Source organism: Trematomus bernacchii, unplaced genomic scaffold (genome assembly GCF_902827165.1).
Source record: "Trematomus bernacchii unplaced genomic scaffold, fTreBer1.1, whole genome shotgun sequence".
NCBI classification, from domain to species: Eukaryota; Metazoa; Chordata; class Actinopteri; order Perciformes; family Nototheniidae; genus Trematomus; species Trematomus bernacchii.
In genome coordinates, this window is record NW_022987772.1 from 2,086,495 (window position 1) to 2,107,659 (window position 21,165).

Sequence of the window (21,165 nt, forward strand, 5' to 3'; positions counted from 1 at the left end):
TTTTAACTGAGCTGTTGTCTCTTCAGATGCCTGGCAGTAAAACATCGTGTATCTCCTCCCTGTGACATCAGAGGGCGCGGCCATTTTGTGAGCAGCATCAAATTACACACGATGAGGCCGGAAGTGAAGTGACTGACCCACCAAAATAAAAGCCTCCGATAGATGTTGATGACAAAATGCTAAAAAAATCCACCAAATATTATTTATTTAAATCGAAATACTAAATGATTAGAGCTGCAATGTTTATAATTATAGTTTATAGATTCAAGATGTTTAATTTATCTCTGTTTACAAGTTGTTAAGTGCTTTTTCTTGATGGCTTTATTAAAGATCAACAATATAGTATATTAAACACAATTTAAAATGGAGTAGAACAACACTACATCCAATACAACACACACACACACACACACACACACACACACACACACACACACACACACACACACACACACACACACACACACACACACACACACACACACACACACACACACTGATGGCTTTTGGCATTATAAAAGACGTTTGGTTAGAAGAGATTTGTGCTACAGTCTGTCTCTTCTTCCTTAATTCAACTGATTTTGATTCAGTTCAATTCAATATATTCTTCTTTTGTTTACAAAATGTCCACTTAAGCTTGTAGATAAGAAAACACGAGACCAACAAGGATATCAGGGCAGTAAAGACCTCAAATATTTGAGTGTAAAAGAGACAATTTATGAAAACATTTAGTTTTTTCATGCAGTGGTTAACTTCGGGAGATATTTAGCTTTATTTCTTGCCTTGTTGCCTTGTTGCCTTGATGCCTTGTTACCTTGTTGTTGCCTTGTTACCTTGATGCCTTGTTTCTTTAAGCCATGGTTCTGTACGTATTTGTCTTTATTTGTATTAAATATGAATACTAATGTGTACTTATTTTCTTTGTTATTGTTGCATGCTGTATGTAGCTGCTCTGCCACTTATGCTGTAACACTGCTGTGGGACTAATGAAGGAATTCTAATAAGTCCACGTTATCTAACAAGAGGGTTAACTCATCATGCCTTTATTTTGTAAAACCTGAACAGGAAGTGTGTGATTTCCCTCCCCTCATGGTGGTGAGGGGGGGTCGGTGTGTTTCCATTTAATAATCCACATCTCAGTCCCGGAGAGCTGCTGCAGCACGGAGCGACATTTCCACTGAAACTGAAGAAAAAAACAGCCAAATCAAAGCCAGAAGAGCTGAGGAAACCGCACCAGGTAAATGTAAAGACTCACCTGCTGCAGGAACACACCACACACACCTGGTTCAATCATAATTATGCAGAAGAAATCTGTGTCGGATTTAAAGTGTCGTCGTTTATTTCTCACCCTGAGGTGGCTGGGTCAAGTTAACCTCCTGCGACTGATGGGTTTCATTCTCATTTTCTGCTCAAATCCCTGGAACTTTCTGGTGTTTTTTGTTTCTGATTTTGCCCGCAGAGCTTCTGTCCGTGTTACATATATTACAGGATTAAAGTAGCTGTTTGTTGTCAGGATTAAATGAGAGGATAAAGCAGCTTCTCTCTGAAGAAGACTCCCAGGTTTCCTCTGGTTTAACCCCGGGGCTCTGGAGCCTATTTACGGATTGAGAGATGTTTCAGCACCGTGGACAGCTCCGGAGCAAAAACACAGATAGAAAAGAGAGGAAATTAACCATTAAATGTTGATTTATTGAAACAATTCTTGGTGAAAGTGTGCGTTTTATACCTCTATTTGATTACATATTGTCTAGTAGTGTATAAAAGAGCAGTTTTTTGTGAGGATTTCATTCATTTTGGTGCCAAATCAGTGCAGATGTAGCCTTTTTTTCTACAAATGTGCCCTATTTCATCCACTCTTCAGTCAATAAATACATCAATAATTGACTTATATGTTAAGGTAAATGTATAAAGGTATGTTTAAGACATATTTTGTGTTGCTATAATTAATATATATGAAGTTACAGGCTAAATTAGCAGCATAACATTACATTTTTGTCATATTTTTCTTGTTAATCCACATTTTCTGACATTAAAGGGTCATTTAAAAACTAAGCTTGAGGATATTTTGAGGATTTTTAACACAAATTCCCAAGGTAAATCAAAAGTAGTGCGGAGGTGTGACAACAAAATCATTTTCTAGTCATTTTTTCTGAGTTCACCTTGTGTAAAAACATGGAAACGAGTCAAATTAGAGCTGTGGTTTTGAAAGATTATGTAAAAATCTCCCTTTTCCTCTGATAAGGGGGAGGCATGCAAGCCTTTACTTTTTTTGTTGCTGCGTAGAAGTTTTTTATGGCTGTGAAATCAAGCAGAATGAGGGCAGGGTACATTAAGAGCAAGTCTATAAAAATACCTCCTGCAAATCCAATCTGCTTTATGAAAGATTTCCCCTTTTTGTCACATTTTCTTGGGCTTTATTTGGATGAAAACTCAGATTTATTTGTCCTTTTATCTGCCTGTTTATCTGGGAGAGGTGTGTGCTTTTTTAGTTGGACGAAAGCCAATGCACTGTTGTTGTTGTTGTTGTTTGGCAGGCTGTGAGTTGGGCAGCAGTGTTGTTCCTGTTTCTCCATGTGGGGGATAAAGAAACATGTAGTTACAGCTCGGACTCAGTGAAGCACAGTATTTCTATTTAAAACGATCAATAAAAGGGTCAGTTCACTGACAAATCTTAGAAAATGTAGAGTCTTATGATAGAAAGTTGTGAAACAAGCATTAAGAATAGGAAACAATCGGTAAAATGTGGATTATTATTCAAGTAAAGGCTTTAAGATCATTGAATTAGCAACTGTTTTATCTTAAAAATGAACTGTGCATGCATTAGAGGATGAATATACACACTTTTGACCCTCCCTGCTTCCCGTCCTGTTACGGGAATGTCATCGAGGACGAAGAGCTCAGACTGACGCTTAAGCAGATCTTTGATTTTGCAGCCTGGTGTTTGTACGCGTAGAGTAAACAGATACTTTAATGAGGACAGGAAGTGACCAGGAAAACACATCCAGCCTCGTTTAACCTTTATTTAATTTAATTGTTTATGCATTTCTTTGATTTCTGCTGTAGTTTAATAGAAAGAACGGAAGTTAGACGATAAATACAGTGCTGCTTAGAAGACGTATTTCTGTAGGCCAAGCAGGAAGTTATCACCCTTATTAAAAGCCATTGGAATTTGGGTTAATACAGGAAATAGCCTCCGTGGCAAACAAATGTTTATGATACTTTTATTAAGCTAGATAATCATCCCAAATAAACACCACTTTTAGTATTTTGAAGCATAAAATAAAATGCAATAGGTCACATAACTTCACGTCACCACCGCTAAGCTAAAGGTGGCTAATGTTGGGCTATAAAGGAACTACAGCACGGTCACATGACTTCACGTCACCACCGCTAAGCTAAAGGCGGCTAATGTTGGGCTATAAAGGAACTACAGCAAGGTCACATGACTTCACGTCACCACCGCTAAGTTAAAGGCGGCTAATGTTGGGCTATAAAGGAACTACAGCAAGGTCACATGACTTCACGTCACCACCGCTAAGCTAAAGGCGGCTAATGTTGGGCTATAAAGGAACTACAGCAAGGTCACATGACTTCACGTCACCACCGCTAAGTTAAAGGCGGCTAATGTTGGGCTATAAAGGAACTACAGCAAGGTCACATGACTTCACGTCACCACCGCTAAGCTAAAGGCGGCTAATGTTAGGCTATAAAGGAACTACAGCACGGTCACATGACTTCACGTCACCACCGCTAAGCTAAAGGCGGCTAATGTTAGGCTGTAAAGGAACTACAGCAAGGTCACATGACTTCACGTCACCACCGCTAAGCTAAAGGCGGCTAATGTTGGGCTATAAAGGAACTACAGCAAGGTCACATGACTTCACGTCACCACCGCTAAGCTAAAGGACGCTAATGTTGGGCTATAAAGGAACTACAGCAAGGTCACATGACTTCACGTCACCACCGCTAAGCTAAAGGCGGCTAATGTTAGGCTATAAAGGAACTACAGCACGGTCACATGACTTCACGTCACCACCGCTAAGCTAAAGGCGGCTAATGTTAGGCTGTAAAGGAACTACAGCAAGGTCACATGACTTCACGTCACCACCGCTAAGCTAAAGGCGGCTAATGTTGGGCTATAAAGGAACTACAGCAAGGTCACATGACTTCACGTCACCACCGCTAAGCTAAAGGCGGCTAATGTTGGGCTATAAAGGAACTACAGCACGGTCACATGACTTCACGTCACCACCGCTAAGCTAAAGGCGGCTAATGTTAGGCTGTAAAGGAACTACAGCAAGGTCACATGACTTCACGTCACCACCGCTAAGCTAAAGGCGGCTAATGTTGGGCTGTAAAGGAACTATAACACGGTCACATGACTTCACGTCACCACCGCTAAGCTAAAGGACGCTAATATTGAAAACAGTAAATATTAAAAAGCACAATTTCAAAGTGGCTTTCTACTTTAGTGTTTAAGAATTTCTAGTAAGGGATTTTTCACTCTTTTACAAATCTTTCTGTCCTTTCTTTGGCTTACTAACTTAGTCGTTCCAGTACTACACAAGCTGCCATTTCTGTTATTTATATTTATTTATTGAAAAAACATCCATTTTGTTCTGAGCTCTATCAAACTTTAAACAATCCACATTTTCTCCAAACGCATATTAAGCTGGTAAGGTGTTGAAGAAGAATCTAAGTGACAAAAAAGTGGCTATTTTGGGATTTCCTGGTGTTCAGGCTGCAGGTGTTTCAGATGTGTTCCTGCTGTGTTTCTGATAATGACGAAGAAGGCAGGGTGCAAAAAAATAATCGGTTTCCTGTTGAACAAATCACCCCCGCTCCCCGCCCCCCCCCTGTCACTCACCCATCCATCACCCTGCCCACAGATTGGTGAGAAATCTGTCGAAGAACACACACACACACACACACACACACACACACACACACACACACACACACACACACACACACACACACACACACACACACACACACACACACACACACACACTCTTGTCCCTTTCACAGTCACACAGTTTAATTTATTCCCCTTGTTAGGAATTCATCTTGTTCTTTTTGCTCTCTGAATTTCATTTTGATCTGTCACAGAAGTGCCAGATGGTAGAAAAACAGTCAAATAAATGAATGCACCGTGATTACAATCTTTTGTCTTCGCTGCGTGTCGCTCACTTATGGGATTTCAGCAATAAAATGATGAGCAGGGTAATCGCTTTTGCATTTGGTTCTTGGCTGGCTTTTCTTTTTTATATGTACAGATTTGTTTTTGACATGTTTCTTTGGCACCTCCTTCATCAAAATAGACGTGTCATCTTTAGTTAATTCCCCCATTTTTTGAGGGAGGAGAAGATGTTTTTAGAAAGCCCTGCAGGGTGTGTTTGGCTCTCAGTGTGTGCTTAGAGTCAGATGAATTATTTGTGCTGCTTACAGAGGTGTTGACTTCACTCACATTACTTCAGGGTTGACTTGCATCATCTTTTCCTATCCTGTTTCTGTCTGTCTAAAAAAACACACTGTCAGATCTTCGTTAAGGCAATATTTTGTTTTAAGTTCTGATCTTTGCCCATTGGTGAAGAGTTGGAGCAAATTATAGAAGAGATTGTTTTACTACAAAGAATCGATGATATGAAAATGAGCTATAACCTGATTATCGATTTTGGCAGTTCTTGAAACTGATTTAAAGGCCTTATTAGGTTATCCCTCTCCTGTAGTGTGTTATAGGCTAGCTAACTATAAGCTACTTTCTTGTAATGTCTGACATACTTAAAGCTATCCTCGTGGAGTTATTGCTCAGAAGTAGCGCCATGAAGCAATTCTCTAACAACCTCAAGGACAACACTTAATGCATTTTGGTGTTTATTTTTTGTTTACAAGTCAAATCCACAGGGGCAACATAGTCATTCATATTTTTTTGATTTAGCTCCCCTACAGTTTTCAGAGCTATTCACCAGAGGTGGGGACTCGAGTCACATGACTTGACTCGAGTCAGACTCGAGTCGCATATTTTTTGACTTGAGACTTGCTTGACTAACATTGATAAAAGACTTGACTTGACTTTGACTTGATATTCATGACTTGAGACTTGCCTTAAGCTTGAGACATATGACTTGAAAGGACTTGACTGTTTAAAATTAAATATTTGCGTTTGTTTTTGTAGTGAGATATTACGTTTAGTTTTTTCGAAAAATGTGATTGGGTGATTATAGCGCCGTGCGCGCAAACCTGGCAACCCACTAGACCGCAGGAGTGTCAGTTAACATGGCAGCGGCTAGCGTTACTCCACAAATAGTCAAGTTTGGATTCAAGGATTATGTTGTCGATGACGCTAATAAGAAGAGAACAGCGGTATGCAGGGTCTGCAGCATAAAGATCAGGGACACGACCACCACAACATCCAACTTTATTCGTCACTACAAAAAAACCCACAGAGAAAGGTGCGTGAATGTGTTGTGTTAGCTAGAAAGCTAACGTTAAGTTTAAGCTACGTTAGACTTGGTTTCAAATCGATTAAGCAGAAGACAAAACGGTAAATTAACACTAGAACCGCCAAGGGATTCATTTTGACTAACCCTGATACTGACGGGCCGTCAGGAGAGGGAGAGAGAGAGAGGAAAAGAGATGCCTCGTTTATTTCCCCTGTGTTATTATCAGAAGTTACTGTAAACTGTAGAATAATGTAGTTCATCTACTTTTAGTAGTTTGTTTAAATGTTTTAATTATGTTGTTTTTGTTTGTAGAACAATTCCTTGATTTATTGTAAAATGAATCTGAACTTTTTGATCTGTTATGATGATAAACTGAAGCAATTTCAAAATTAACCCAATGAACTGAGTTTTAAATCCTAGCTATATTGTCTGCAGTTCTAGGGTTAATATGAATCTAATATGATTGTCATCGGTCTAAATTAGATTTCAAATGATTAACTGTGTGTGTAATGAAGATCATAGTGTGGGTTAAATCCATTTTCATAACCACTGTCTTTTAACTGATTTAAATGGGGAAACTGGGCTTATTCATCAGAATTTCGTATGACTTGACTTGACTTGACTTGACCTGAGCAATGACTTGACTTGACTTGCTTGACTCTCACCACAGTGACTTGGGACTTGCTTGATACTTGTAGGTCAAGACTTGAGACTTGCTCATGACTTGCACATGTAGGACTTACTCCCACCTCTGCTATTCACTTTTATACAGCTGTCGTAGATATAGACAGCTGTAAAGTAACACCTGCATTTCTAAGGATTACTTTATTATCAAAAACTAGCAAGATCAATTTGCTAGCACAAGCTAACCTCAACCAAGTGCTATCATAAAAGATATAGATAGCCTGCTAATATTAAAAACCTGGTTTGTTGTTCGCCTGTCGACTTTGGCTTTAGTTCTGTAACTAACTGAGATAGCAGCTAACTGAGCTAGTAGCTAACATAGGTAGCAGCTAACTGAGCTATCATCTAACTGAGCTAGCAGCTAACTGAGGTAGATAACTGAGGTAGCAGCTAACTGAGCTGGCAGCTAACTGAGCTGGCAACTAACTGAGGTAGTAGCTGCTAACTGGGGTAGCAACTAACTAAGCTAGCAGCTAACAGAGCTAGCATCTAACTTAGCTAGCATCTGACTGAGCTAGCAGCTGACTGAGGTAGCAGCTGACTGAGGTAGCAACTGACTGAGCTGGCAACTGACTGAGGTGGCAGCTGACTGAGGTGGCAGCTGACTGAGCTGGCAACTAACTGAGGTAGCAGCTAACTGAGGTAGCAGCTGACTGAGCTGGCAACTAACTGAGGTAGCAGCTAACTGAGGTAGTAGCTGACTGAGCTAGCAACTAACTGAGCTAGCAGCTAACTGAGGTAGCAGCTGACTGAGGTAGCAGCTAACTGAGCTGGCAACTGACTGAGGTAGCAGCTAACTGAGGTAGTAGCTAACTGAGCTGGCAACTGACTGAGGTAGCAGCTAACTGAGGTAGCAGCTGACTGAGCTGGCAACTAACTGAGGTAGCAGCTAACTGAGGTAGTAGCTGACTGAGCTAGCAGCTAACTGAGCTAGCAGCTAACTGAGGTAGCAGCTAACTGAGCTAGCAACTAACTAGCTAATGCCTGCTACTGTTAGCATGACTTAGCGTTCCTTAAGTAGCTTAAGCTTTCTGTCCAGCAAAAACCCTGTAAACCACAGAGATGTGAGGCAAAATATGAAATGGAAAACCAGAAAATATTTTCTCCATGAAATGTTAGTGTTACCAAAATCAACTCAGTGTCTCAAAGCCTTACACACTTCTCCTGTTGGATTGTACACACAGCTAAACACAGTCACACAGTGCAATAACTGGCTTTTTAATAGCAGAGTGGGACTCAAAGAGGCTCCATTTTCTTTATTACAAGTGCGTGGAGCATCAAAATGATTTTGCAGCTGTTATTTTAAGGTGCAATAGTTACATAACGTTGCTTTAAAAAAGGCAGTGAACCATCATTTAGACGCAGTGTCATGATTCGGCACAGACACGGTGTATTCTGATCCTGATGCTCTCAGCACTTTAAACGGTGATATGCATATCCCATCGTATTGATCGGGATGACATGGCGCATCTGTCGTAATATGACTCCTCTGTAGGGATCCTAAAAGATTTTAAAGTGGATTTAGGATGCTACTTTGCCATCAATCAGAACGTGAAAACAGTTTTTCTTTTGCAAAGAGTTGCATAAGCTACGTAACGTAACACATGTATCTGCTTGGGATTTGTGTGTGTGTGTGAATGTATTTTATCCTACATGCCTAAATGTATGCCTATATGCACCTTTATCTATTCTTATACATGTTATATATGCGCCTGTCAGCACAAGGTACGTGTTAGTTTATAAATGAACAGCATCTAAAGAGCATCATGTTGACAGGTGTCCATTCCAATGTGAGGAGAGAGGAGGAGAAATGGTGGAAAAGGAGGGGGCGGTGGACTGTGTGCGCGCGGTGTGTGTGTGTGTGTGTGTGTGTGTGTGTGTGTGTGTGTGTGTGTGTGTGTGTGTGTGTGTGTGTGTGTGTGTGTGTGTGTGTGTGTGTGTGTGTGTGTGTGTGTGTGTGTGTGTGTGTGTGTGTGTGTGTGTGTGTGTGTGTGTGTGTGTGTGCGCGCCCTCTAGGTTTAGTGTGGTAGCGAGAGAGAGGCTGAAAGAAAGCATGGACGAGAGGGAGGGAAAGTAACAGAGAGAGTGAGAGGGAGAGTGGTCCATGTGTTATGTAAGTGTGAGGCATCTCTGCATGTGTGTGTGTGTGTGTGTACGTGTGTGTGTGTGTGTGTGTGTGTGTGTGTGTGTGTGTGTGTGTGTGTGTGTGTGTGTGTGTGTGTGTGTGTGTGTGTGTGTGTGTGTGTGTGTGTGTGTGTGTGTGTGTGTGTGTGTGTGTGTGTGTGTGTGTGTGTGTGTGTGTGTGTGTGTGTGTGTGTGTGTGCAGATTAATCCAGTGGGTTTTATCCTCAGTGAATGGGACAGTGGGGCTTTGCAGTGATTATCCCTGCAGGCCAGATGATTGCTTTGAATCTCCCGCATGCCGCCATGTTTCTCTTCCCTACATAGTGGCTGAAGATGCATGATTTTATATATTCTGCATATATGATCCCCTCCTCAGATCAAAGCAGTCGTTAAAGGTTGATTTCCTCCACCTCGCTATATCTCCCATTTCCTGGTTAATCTGCCCCAATCCCAGCCCACCATATCTGTCTGTCTGTCGTCTGGATTATATAACGAGGAAATGTCAGAAACGCAATCATCATCCCTGCTCAGATGAAACAAAGAAATATCAATAAAAGCTGGGAGGAAAGTGTTTGGGTAGAGGTGTTAAAATTGAAAAAGGAGAGGAAAATGTATTTGTAGTTTTTGTTTAGTGCAGCCAAAATATACAATTAAAAGTCAAGACACTATGACAATGCAGCTAAAATAATAATAATAATAAATAAATAATAAAGATAATTAAATAATGAAAATAATACAATTAAATACAAAAAAATAATAATAATACAAAAGAAAATAATAATTAAAAATAATAATAATAATAATAATAATAATGACAAATGTAAAAATAATAATAAAAATAATAATAATTATAAAAAGACAAAATTGAATTGATGGGATCACTCCAACATTTCAAATAATTAGGTTGAAAGTGTGATAAACCCAAGAACCGAAAACATGACCTGCACAGTGTGTTCATTGTTGATATAATAGCTAAGTAGGTAAATGCAAAACCACAGCTTATTAATTGTTTGGTAGGTTTAGAAAATACATTACATGTCACTTGTTAGACGCTTTTATCCAAAGCGACTTACATACTCAACACTGTGGACAATCCCCACAGGAGCAATTTGGGGTGAAGTGTCTCAGGGACACAACGACATGCTGACTGCAGTGGGGTTTGAACCTGTGACCCCCTGATCCCAACACCAACGCACTAGTCCGCTGCGCCACATCCTCCGACCACTTTCCTGAAATACAGCCTTTAAAACAAGGAAAATACACTTATATATTATTTATTCTAATGATTTCTATTTTTTATTTTCAATTGATATGCAATGCCTTGTTAACATGCTGCTCAAAACAAATTCCCAATCTGGGATTAAAACATATATTTAATAAAACCTAATCTAACCAGAGGTGGAAGAAGTACTGAGATCTTTCTTGAGGTGAAGGTAGCTTTACTAACCTGTAGAAATACTATCTACACAAAAGTGGATCAAAATACACTTACAGTATCATGAGTAAAAGTACTTATTATGCGTCATAGCACATTTATTATGTACTGGATTATAATTATTGATGCTTTTAGGTTTCCTTCACAGCTTGTAAAGGTGGAGCTATTTTATAAACTGCTGCTGATAATACCAACCTATAATTATATATACACTTAAAGTTGATTTATGTTTTGTATTATCTTAAAATCTGACAGCTGACTGAATGCAGTGGAGTAAAAAGTACAATATTATGTATAATATATCTCCACTTTAACATATAATTCACTGTAGTTTTCCATACATACTCATTGTCCAAGTGTTTTTGTTTGTTAGCTTTAAAGGTTATTTGTATAGTTACATTTACATGTGGTGTAAACAATTGTCTTTAGCATCCTTTTTTAATGCTAAATTGTTTCTTAAAAATACTTATTTTTTTATTATCCTGATATATTACTTTGCAACTCATTTGTTTAGATTGTTAATGTTTGCACCACCAGCAAATTCCTTGTATGTGTAAACTTGCCTGGAAATAAACACGATTCTGATATTGGTTAAAGTAAAGGTATGAAGTAGTACAAACAAGTACCTCAAAATAGTACTTGAGTAAATGTACATTAAAGGTCCCCTATTATACTGTTTTTCATCAATATATCACAGGTCTCAGATATATACAGAACCTGTCTCTGATTGGCTGAAACACCAAACAGATCATTGCAGCATCCCATAATCCCCTCTGTTTCAGCCCTGTTTCCAAAGTGCTGATTCTCTGTCTGTTACTTTAGATGAAAATAAGGAGCCCCTCCCCACGCCCCTCTGAGAGATATCTGGTTAGAAAGAACTCAATGGTGCTCTAGGAGGAGATTCAGGTGATAAGGTGGGGGGGGGGGAGGTTACCTTGGTTGCTGATTGGCTAATGGGTACACAAGCCAACACATCGTTATGACATCATAAAGTGGCCAAAATCTGATCAGCTCATTTTCAGACAGGTTTTTATAGAAATGGATCAGGACAAAAAGAGAGAGAATCTTTGTTCCTGAAACTTTCAGAATCTCTTTCCACAGAGGGGACACATGTTGATGTAGAAGAGACATGAAGAAGAGGGGACACATGTTGATGTAGAAGAGACATGAAGAAGAGGGGACACATGTTGATGAAGAAGAGACATGAAGAAGAGGGGACACATGTTGATGTAGAAGAGACATGAAGAAGAGGGGACACATGTTGATGAAGAAGAGACATGAAGAAGAGGGGACACATGTTGATGTAGAAGAGACATGAAGAAGAGGGGACACATGTTGATGTAGAAGAGACATGAAGAAGTGGATGTGTCCTGTCTGACACTAACATGTCCCCAGAATCCCAGTCTCAGGACATTTTATCCTCAGATTTCCTCAGTGATTTTCCGCAGCAGATTTCCCTCTGTGTGCGCTTCCTGTCTCTCCGTGGGGAATGTTTTAATTCTCCGAGGCCATATTGTCCCTGCAGGCGTTGCTGTGGGCAGAAACCCAGCACAGTGTGAGGTTTATACCTTTTTCAGGGTTATAAAACCATCATGAGGAGGACGATGAGGCTGAAAGGGAAAGGACATTATAGCCTTCTATTGTAACAGTTATTATTTAAACCTGATCTAAATGTTTTAATGTCTTTCTAATATACATATAATATTTAAAATAAATATACGTTGTCATAAAAAACTCCCATCGAGTCTAATTGTATTTCTTAATTTCCATTAAATAATGTTTATTTTATTCTAGCATTAAAATATTCACATTATATTCTTCCTTCTGACCCCCATGTGGAAGTCAAAGAGTTTACACATAATCCAAACATTTTACCAAATGTCATCACCTCTGAATTGGTTTTAATGCTAAAAACTAACCACAGATAATATCCTAAAACATTTCTTGAAGACATTTTACTCGTAAACCTTCTCCGTGTTAAATATCCATAAAAAAGGGCAAACATGTCATGTGATAAACAATGTGTATAATAAAGTAGAAGGCTCAATTTTCACAACTAAACTATAAACGTGGATTGTTTTACAACCTTGGTTTTGAATCAAGATAAATGCCATATAGCAACCCCATGCAGAGTAGAGGGCAACGGATGAAACAGCGGAGAATAATCAAATGTGAAATACTGAAATGACTCACAGCCCTTTAGCTCAAGTACAATTTGTCCCCATGAAAATCATGACATGAATTTATTTTAATAGGGTGGTGGTGAATAGTTAGTCTTAAACATGCATATAATTCTGCTCGTGCAACCATAATAGTTTTTATATGATTGTCTACTATTTAGTGTCTCTACTTTAAAGAGTCCTCTCCTGCTGAAGTTCAGGTGTATATCAGTATGTAGTGTCTCTACTTTAAAGAGTCCTCTCCAGCTGATGTTCAGGTGTATATCAGTATGTAGTGTCTCTACTTTAAAGAGTCCTCTCCTGCTGATGTTCAGGTGTATATCAGTATGTAGTGTCTCTACTTTACAGAGTCCTCTCCTGCTGATGTTCAGGTGTATATCAGTATGTAGTGTCTCTACTTTAAAGAGTCCTCTACTGCTGATGTTCAGGTGTATATCAGTATGTAGTGTCTTTACTTTAAAGAGTCCTCTCCTGCTGAAGTTCAGGTGTATATCAGTATGTAGTGTCTCTACTTTAAAGAGTCCTCTCCTGCTGATGTTCAGGTGTATATCAGTATGTAGTGTCTCTACTTTAAAGAGTGCTCTCCTGCTGATGTTCAGGTGTATATCAGTATGTAGTGTCTCTACTTTAAAGAGTCCTCTCCTGCTGATGTTCAGGTGTATATCAGTATGTAGTGTCTCTACTTTAAAGAGTCCTCTCCTGCTGATGTCCAGGTGTATATCAGTATGTAGTGTCTCTACTTTAAATAGTCCTCTCCTGCTGATGTTCAGGTGTATATCAGTATGTAGTGTCTCTACTTTAAAGAGTCCTCTCCAGCTGATGTTCAGGTGTATATCAGTATGTAGTGTCTCTACTTTAAAGAGTCCTCTCCTGCTGATGTTCAGGTGTATATCAGTATGTAGTGTCTCTACTTTAAAGAGTCCTCTCCTGCTGATGTTCAGGTGTATATCAGTATGTAGTGTCTCTACTTTAAAGAGTCCTCTACTGCTGATGTTCAGGTGTATATCAGTATGTAGTGTCTTTACTTTAAAGAGTCCTCTCCTGCTGAAGTTCAGGTGTATATCAGTATGTAGTGTCTCTACTTTAAAGAGTCCTCTCCTGCTGATGTTCAGGTGTATATCAGTATGTAGTGTCTCTACTTTAAAGAGTCCTCTCCTGCTGAAGTTCAGGTGTATATCAGTATGTAGTGTCTCTACTTTAAAGAGTCCTCTCCTGCTGATGTTCAGGTGTATATCAGTATGTAGTGTCTCTACTTTAAAGAGTTCTCTCCTGCTGATGTTCTGGTGTATATCAGTATATAGTGTCTCTACTTTAAAGAGTCCTCTCCTGCTGATGTTCAGGTGTATATCAGTATGTAGCAGAGGTGTGGACTCGAGTCACATGACTTGGACTCGAGTCAGACTCGAGTTACCAATTTGATGACTTTGGACTCGACTTGACAAAATCACAAAACACTTGCGACTCGACTTGGACTTGAACACCAATGACTCGGGACTTGACTTGGACTTGAGCCTTCTGACTTGAGGTGACTTGATAATTTAATTCAGGGGTCTCCAACACGCTGATCGCGAGCTGCCGTTCAGAAGAGCAGACTCCCGTCGGGGAGAGCAGAATCTTCAGCCGCACCTACTCTTGCTGAGAATCCTTGCAGGCAGGGGCGGGACTTTATTTTGCTGAGCCACCATGCGGCCAATAATATGTGAGGACACACTAGGATCATACCATTATGTGAAAGAAGGGTGGGGGGCAGACGCTCCAAAGACAGCAGGTGTAGTGGTACAGGCCAGCTACAGAGCCACGGGGAGACGGGGAGACGGATTTAAATGCAAGCGCGTCGGAAAAAGTCAAGAAATTTGCGAAAACCGAAAAAAGAAGCAGCATCTGGCTGCATGTCAATGATATTGGAGAAAGCAAAGCTGAGTGCAGGATTTGTAAAATGAAAATAACCTTCAGAGCAGGGTTTTGTTTTGGTAACCACTCAGGATTTATTGCCAGAGGTGGGAGAAGTTCAGATCTTGTACTTGAGTAAAAGTACCAGAGTGTAGGAATACTCGGTTACAATAAAAGATCCTGCATTCAAAATGTTACAAGTAAAAGTACAAAAGTATTAGCATCAAAATATAGTTAAAGTACCACCTGCAGAGGGATCTAGATTCAGGTGTTCTTTTCCCCATAGAGACGCCTCGCTGCACATTATCCCTTGCATAAAGATAGGTTGTGGGTCCCTTATAACATGTTGTACACAGTGGAAATAAACATTCTGGTTACCTCAACATCAGCGCTCTTATGCATTAAACTCCTTCTGAATCAAACCGTCACGGTAGCCTTACCTTACTGATCCCTCTTACAATAGAAGACAAACACGTTACTTTACCAGCAGAGAGAGAATGGATTATTAAATTATTAATGTGACTAATAAAGAGCAGTTTGATTATTAAGTATTATTCTGTTGATCGATGTCATTACATTTGTTGAAAAGCACATGAGGACTTGTTTAAGACTCGTTTTGTCAAAGTTTAGGACTTGGACTTGACTTGAACTTTCCCATCCTGACTTGAGACTTGACTCGGACTTGCAAAACAATGACTTGGTCCCACCTCTGGTATGTAGTGTCTCTACTTTAAAGAGTCCTCTCCTGCTGATGTTCAGGTGTATATCAGTATGTAGTGTCTCTACTGGGACATGTCTCCATGCTTTAATGTTCAAAAAGCAAAAAGTAGTTTTACTGATGTTTCCTTGTGTTACTGATTGCATCTTGGCTAAAAATGAATATAATGTTGACCTTATCTTCTCACTGTGTTGTCTCAAGGTGAAATGCTATATTAAAAACGTGATACGACAGAACACATGCATGTAAAACTGAGATGATTATGCATCCAGGACCATGCTCGGGTCGTACTGAAACAACTGCAGGCTCTAATTTAGTGTCCGTGCAAATCCTCATAAGATGTGTGATAGCCTCATGTATTTCTGTACATGTGTGTGTGGCTGCAGTGCGTTAGCAGTCAGGCATGTAGTGGTGTGTTTTCTGTCGGAATAGCTTAGCCCTCGAGCTCCCATAATGCTCTCTGGCCCGGTCACGTCTTGGCGAATGGGTTTTTATAGGTCAGCATGCAGAGTGTGTGCACTGCTGGCAGTCTTCCTGTAATGGTGGTTAGATATATGACTGATGTAATACTCTCTTTAGAACAATAGACCAATCATCTTGCAATCTACTTATTTATATAAATAGTTATCACCAGAGCTGGGAAGTAGTGAAGTACAAATACTTTGTTACTGTACTTAAGTACATTGTTCTGCCTCCTTTCCCTGTTTCATAAATGAGTTCAAGTCCTTTTTTCTGTCCCTTAGAAAAATACAATCTTGTAACCTGTCTATAAAGATTTGCAATGACATTTCCAAATGGTTATTATTTTAAGTAAGCTTAATGCCTCTTAAATGTTTTTGTGCCTTTATGCTTTTTTCTTTCCCCCTGGCTCTTACTGGATGTATTAGTTATGTTTTTTTGTCTTATTGTGAATGAATGTCTTGAACTTATGTTGATAAGTTGATGATATCCTCACCGAGCTTTTGTATGTTGTTCTGGTATCAGTCCCCTGGTCTCCCAGCTGTGTGCGTCACTTTTTAGTGTCCCCTGGTCTCCCAGCTGTCTGCGTCACTCTTTAGTGTCCCCTGGTCTCCCAGCTGTGTGCGTCACTCTTTAGTGTCCCCTGGTCTCCCAGCTGTCTGCGTCACTCTTTAGTGTCCCCTGGTCTCCCAGCTGTGTGCGTCATTTTTTTGTGTCCCCTGGTCTCCCAGCTGTGTGCGTCACTCTTTAGTGTCCCCTGGTCTCCCAGCTGTGTGCGTCACTCTTTAGTGTCCCCTGGTCTCCCAGCTGTGTGCGTCACTCTTTAGTGTCCCCTGGTCTCCCAGCTGTGTGCGTCACTCTTTAGTGTCCCCTGTTCTCCCAGCTGTGTGCGTCACTCTTTAGTGTCCCCTGGTCTCCCAGCTGTGTGCGTCACTCTTTAGTGTCCCCTGGTCTCCCAGCTGTGTGCGTCATTTTTTTGTGTCCCCTGGTCTCCCAGCTGTGTGCGTCACTCTTTAGTGTCCCCTGGTCTCCCAGCTGTCTGCGTCACTCTTTAGTGTCCCCTGGTCTCCCAGCTGTGTGCGTCATTTTTTGTGTCCCCTGGTCTCCCAGCTGTGTGCGTCACTCTTTAGTGTCCCCTGGTCTCCCAGCTGTGTGCGTCACTCTTTAGTGTCCCCTGGTATCCCAGCTGTGTGCGTCACTCTTTAGTGTCCCCTGGTCTCCCAGCTGTGTTTGAGCTTCTTGCAGTGTTTTGTATTTGCAGCTTTTAGTAAACGCTGCGCATGTCTCCTCAAGATGCTGAATGTTCTCTAAATGCTGCATGTGTTGTCAAGGTGCTGAAGATGTTTCTTCATGTGTTTTGGAACATTTGGGTTTTTATATCTGCATCCTTTCTGAAGCTGCAGCGCGTTTCTCCTGATGGAAGTGTTTTGCGTTGTAGGGCGTTGGCACCTGTCGGCCAACGCAGTTTTAAGGTTTCTTTGTTTTTAGGGTTATTGAGGAATTGTGAGGAAAGGAAGATTAGATAAATCAGTCAGTAGAGATATCTCATAACTTCAAATGCAGAATCAGAGCTGCTGAATACTTCTGGATCAATGTGTGGAAAATAAAGTGTTTTATATACTGTATATATTTGCACCTGTCGACCTCCGTAGACACAGCCCTGTTTTAAAAAGACTATTTTCCACCATTTTCCTCTGAAACAAAATCAAGGCAGTGATTTATTTTCAACATAAAAACATAATTTCTAAGAGACTAGTTTGAGTTTGTTACGGTTTTGTATTTATGTTTTCATTTTCCACCTTTTGTTTTGAAATGTTTTCCTCCTTGTGTCTTCTCTGTTCCTTCTTCCTGTGTTTGCCTTCCTGTCATTAGTTCCCCTGGTGTGTCTGATTGTCTGATTGTGTTCACCTGTTGCCCTTGTGTTTCTGCCTCTCTTACCCCAGCTGTGTCTTGTCTTGTAATTACCCCTCCCTGTATTTAGTCTTGTCTCTTCCTGTGGTCCCCTGTCGGTTCATTGTTGGTTTTTCCTGTCTTCCTCCATGTCAGTCACGGTTGTCTCTCCTGTCTCCCTCCATGTGGGTCACGGTCAGTTTTTTGTACAACCCATTTGTTTCATGCCTTGTTTTGATCAGCTTTTAAAATAAAGCTCGCTTTTTGTTACGAGACCTGTTACCTTTTTGATAGTCTGCATTTGGGTCCTACCCTTCCACGCCATCCTAACAGAGTTTAAATATGGTCAGTGTTTGTGAAAAGTAACCGCATGCAAAAGCTCTGTTCCTCAGTGTCGTGTTGTTCCTGAAATAGCATGAAGGTTGTCTGAGAGTGGAGGAGTTTTTTGGAGACAGCTTTGATTATATAAATAAATATCGCTCTGCTCGTCCTGACCTGAGAGGTTAAAGTCGACTGACAGGCCGTGTGTGTGTGTGTGTGTGTGTGTGTGTCTCAGTCTCTCCATCTTAACAAGAGACTCTCTGACGCCAGGAGAAGTGCTTTCCAAGAGGCAATACACGACTGCATGAGTGTGATCTATTAAAGTATATTGACTGATACTAAAAGCGTAGAGGAATTAGATCAGAGCGGTGCATGTGCAGCTCTAAAACCATTTTTGTATCTGGTTATTTCTCAAGTTTCTATGTGCGTTAACATAATCTCTAAGGCTGGCAAATGTAGTTTTGAATTTGAGCTTCTGTTGAGCTTCTGAAATCACTGAGAAATTATCCATAAAGTACATATTTAAAAAAGTATATTGTGTTTTTCCCAGCCCAGGTATAAGAACATAACAATATATCCCAAATATGTATATATAGAAATGTGTAATAATAAAATGCTTTATCATGAATACTGTAGGTCATAAAACACATGGAATTGAATATCTTAAAGGGGCCCTATTCTGCTAATTTCGTTTTCTATTTTGTTCCCCTACTGGAGGGAACACAAGGATTTTAGCCTTTGCAGACCATTTACATGCACTAAAACCTATAGAACACACTACAGGAAAGGGAAAACCCCAAGTACTCCTTGCCGTAATCATTACCATCAGTATAGTCAAAGTCAAAGTCAGCTTTATTGTCAAGAATTCTGCATGTGTTATACATACAGAACATTTGAAATACCGTTTCTCACAATCCCACAGTGTGACACATATACATATAACAAGATACAAAAAGGGCCTAGATAAACGGGGTATAAAACTAAGTAATCGTAGTAATAAGTACTAGGTAATAATATATTTAAAAAAAACACAATCTACAGAACACGAATTGACATTAGTGCAAGTATTCCTTAGTGCAAAAAAGTACAGTTACAGTGCAGTAGCAGCGGAGATGAGTAAAGTGACTGGTGCTGGATGAGGGAAGGTTGTGTGTGTGTGTGTGTGTGTGTGTGTGTGTGTGTGTGTGTGTGTGTGTGTGTGTGTGTGTGTGTGTGTGTGTGTGTGTGTGTGTGTGTGTGTGTGTGTGTGTGTGTGTGTGTGTGTGTGTGTGTGTGTGTGTGTGTGTGTGTGTGTGTGTGTGGTGGGGGGGGGGGGGGACAACATATATTTGGGGCAGACAACATATATTTTCTTCTGTAAGCCATGCAATTGTTTGAAAAGCAACGATGCAGAGTATAGCAAAGAGCATTTGGCATGCTTTTTAGCCAACTGATTGAGGTTGTAGGACCTTAGCTTTGGAAGACTTTCAAATCCAATTTATGTTGTGTAAGCAATTATCATTACAGACAGGCAATGAATGCAAAGTCTGATCCGTCTGCACCTTAAAGGTCCCATGTCATGCTTTTCCGGTTATTACCCGTCCCCTTGTGTGTTATGAAGGTTTTTCTGCATGTAAACGGTCTGCAGAGTCAAAAACCCTGTAAGTACACCCTGTAGCGAGTAAAGCTCTAACACAGAATAGACCTGTCTATGCTGCCCCAGAACGCCTCGTTGGACATTTCTCTTTTTCTTCCTGGGTACAGTGACGTATTTGGGTATAGTGACGTTACGTCCGTGGAGCCGTTACGTTTGGACCAATCCACGGACTTCCTCACACACACACATTCAATCTTTTCTGCAGCTCTGCCGATTTCTCCGCCTGAGACGGCGGAACGCGGCGAGGCTGTGAGTCGGTGTGTGAGCACACACACAAACTCCCAGCCAGGCTGCGGGTGTGTGTGTGTGCTCGGGCTGGTTTCGGGATGGTTTCAGGCTGGGTTTCGCTGTGTCTCGCTGTCTCGCAGACGGCCACTTGCTCATAGGGAGGGGGGGGCAGGAGCTCCAACAAGCCGTGTAGGACAGAGAGTGAATACACATACTATACAGAGATGCTGTATGAGAAACCAATGTGAGTTTGGAAAATTGCACAATATAAATCTATTCTAGTAGACCTCAACAATGGAATTATGATCAGTAGAAATGGCCATGACATGGTACCTTTAAATCTGCAGTTGTGTTGTGTAATTATTACATTTCGCCTCTTTTCTAAGTTTTCTTTTTAGGTGCATGTCTTCTGTTAAACTAGAATGGGACCCCCAGATGGTCACAGTCATATTATTAGATCATTTAAATGAGAAATATGCATGAAAAATAATAATAATTCATCTGGCGCTCACTGAGACCAACTGCTGCAAACATAATAGACAGCTGAAGAGGAGAGAAAATAACAAAAACAAGATGACACACACACACACACACACACACACACACACACACACACACACACACACACACACACGTGAGCATGAGAAGAAGTGGACCAAAACACACAAGCTCCTTCAAACACACACACTGTATGTGCTGTATGTACTTAGGTTCTCACACACACACGTGCAGAAACACACACACACACACACACACACACACACACACACACACACACACACACACACACCATGCACCTGTCACTCAGCTGGCTGCTTTCCTTTTCGTCCTAGTTCTCTCCTCGATTATGTTTTAAGTCTTTGTAAAGAGGTGTCGAGAAGTGACAAGCTGCAAAGAACACACACACACACACACACACACACACACACACACACACACACACACACACACTTGCAATGTGAAGCCATGTTGTTCCTTGAAGAAAAAAGCACTTTTTGTTCTCAGTTCTTCCGGTGGCTTTGTGATTTAATCATCTGTAAATGTGGGGGTTTTTCTTGCAGATATATGACTTATATTAGAAAATAAGGCAACATTTTTTCTGTTAATTTGTGATTTTCTGTGACTTTGGAATATGACTCCCCTCCAAGCTTTTT

At 40.6% G+C, this 21,165-nt stretch overlaps 1 protein-coding gene across 1 annotated transcript in view; it reads left to right on the forward strand.

Moving 5' to 3' along the window:
* Positions 1–1,102: 1,102 nt before the first annotated feature.
* Positions 1,103–21,165, forward strand: part of LOC117497023 (synaptosomal-associated protein 25-A-like) — a 74,830-nt gene continuing 54,767 nt past the window's right edge. The window contains exon 1 of the mRNA XM_034148911.1: positions 1,103–1,237. The gene's annotated coding sequence lies outside the window, so the exon portion shown is untranslated. The remainder of the gene's footprint in view (positions 1,238–21,165) is intronic.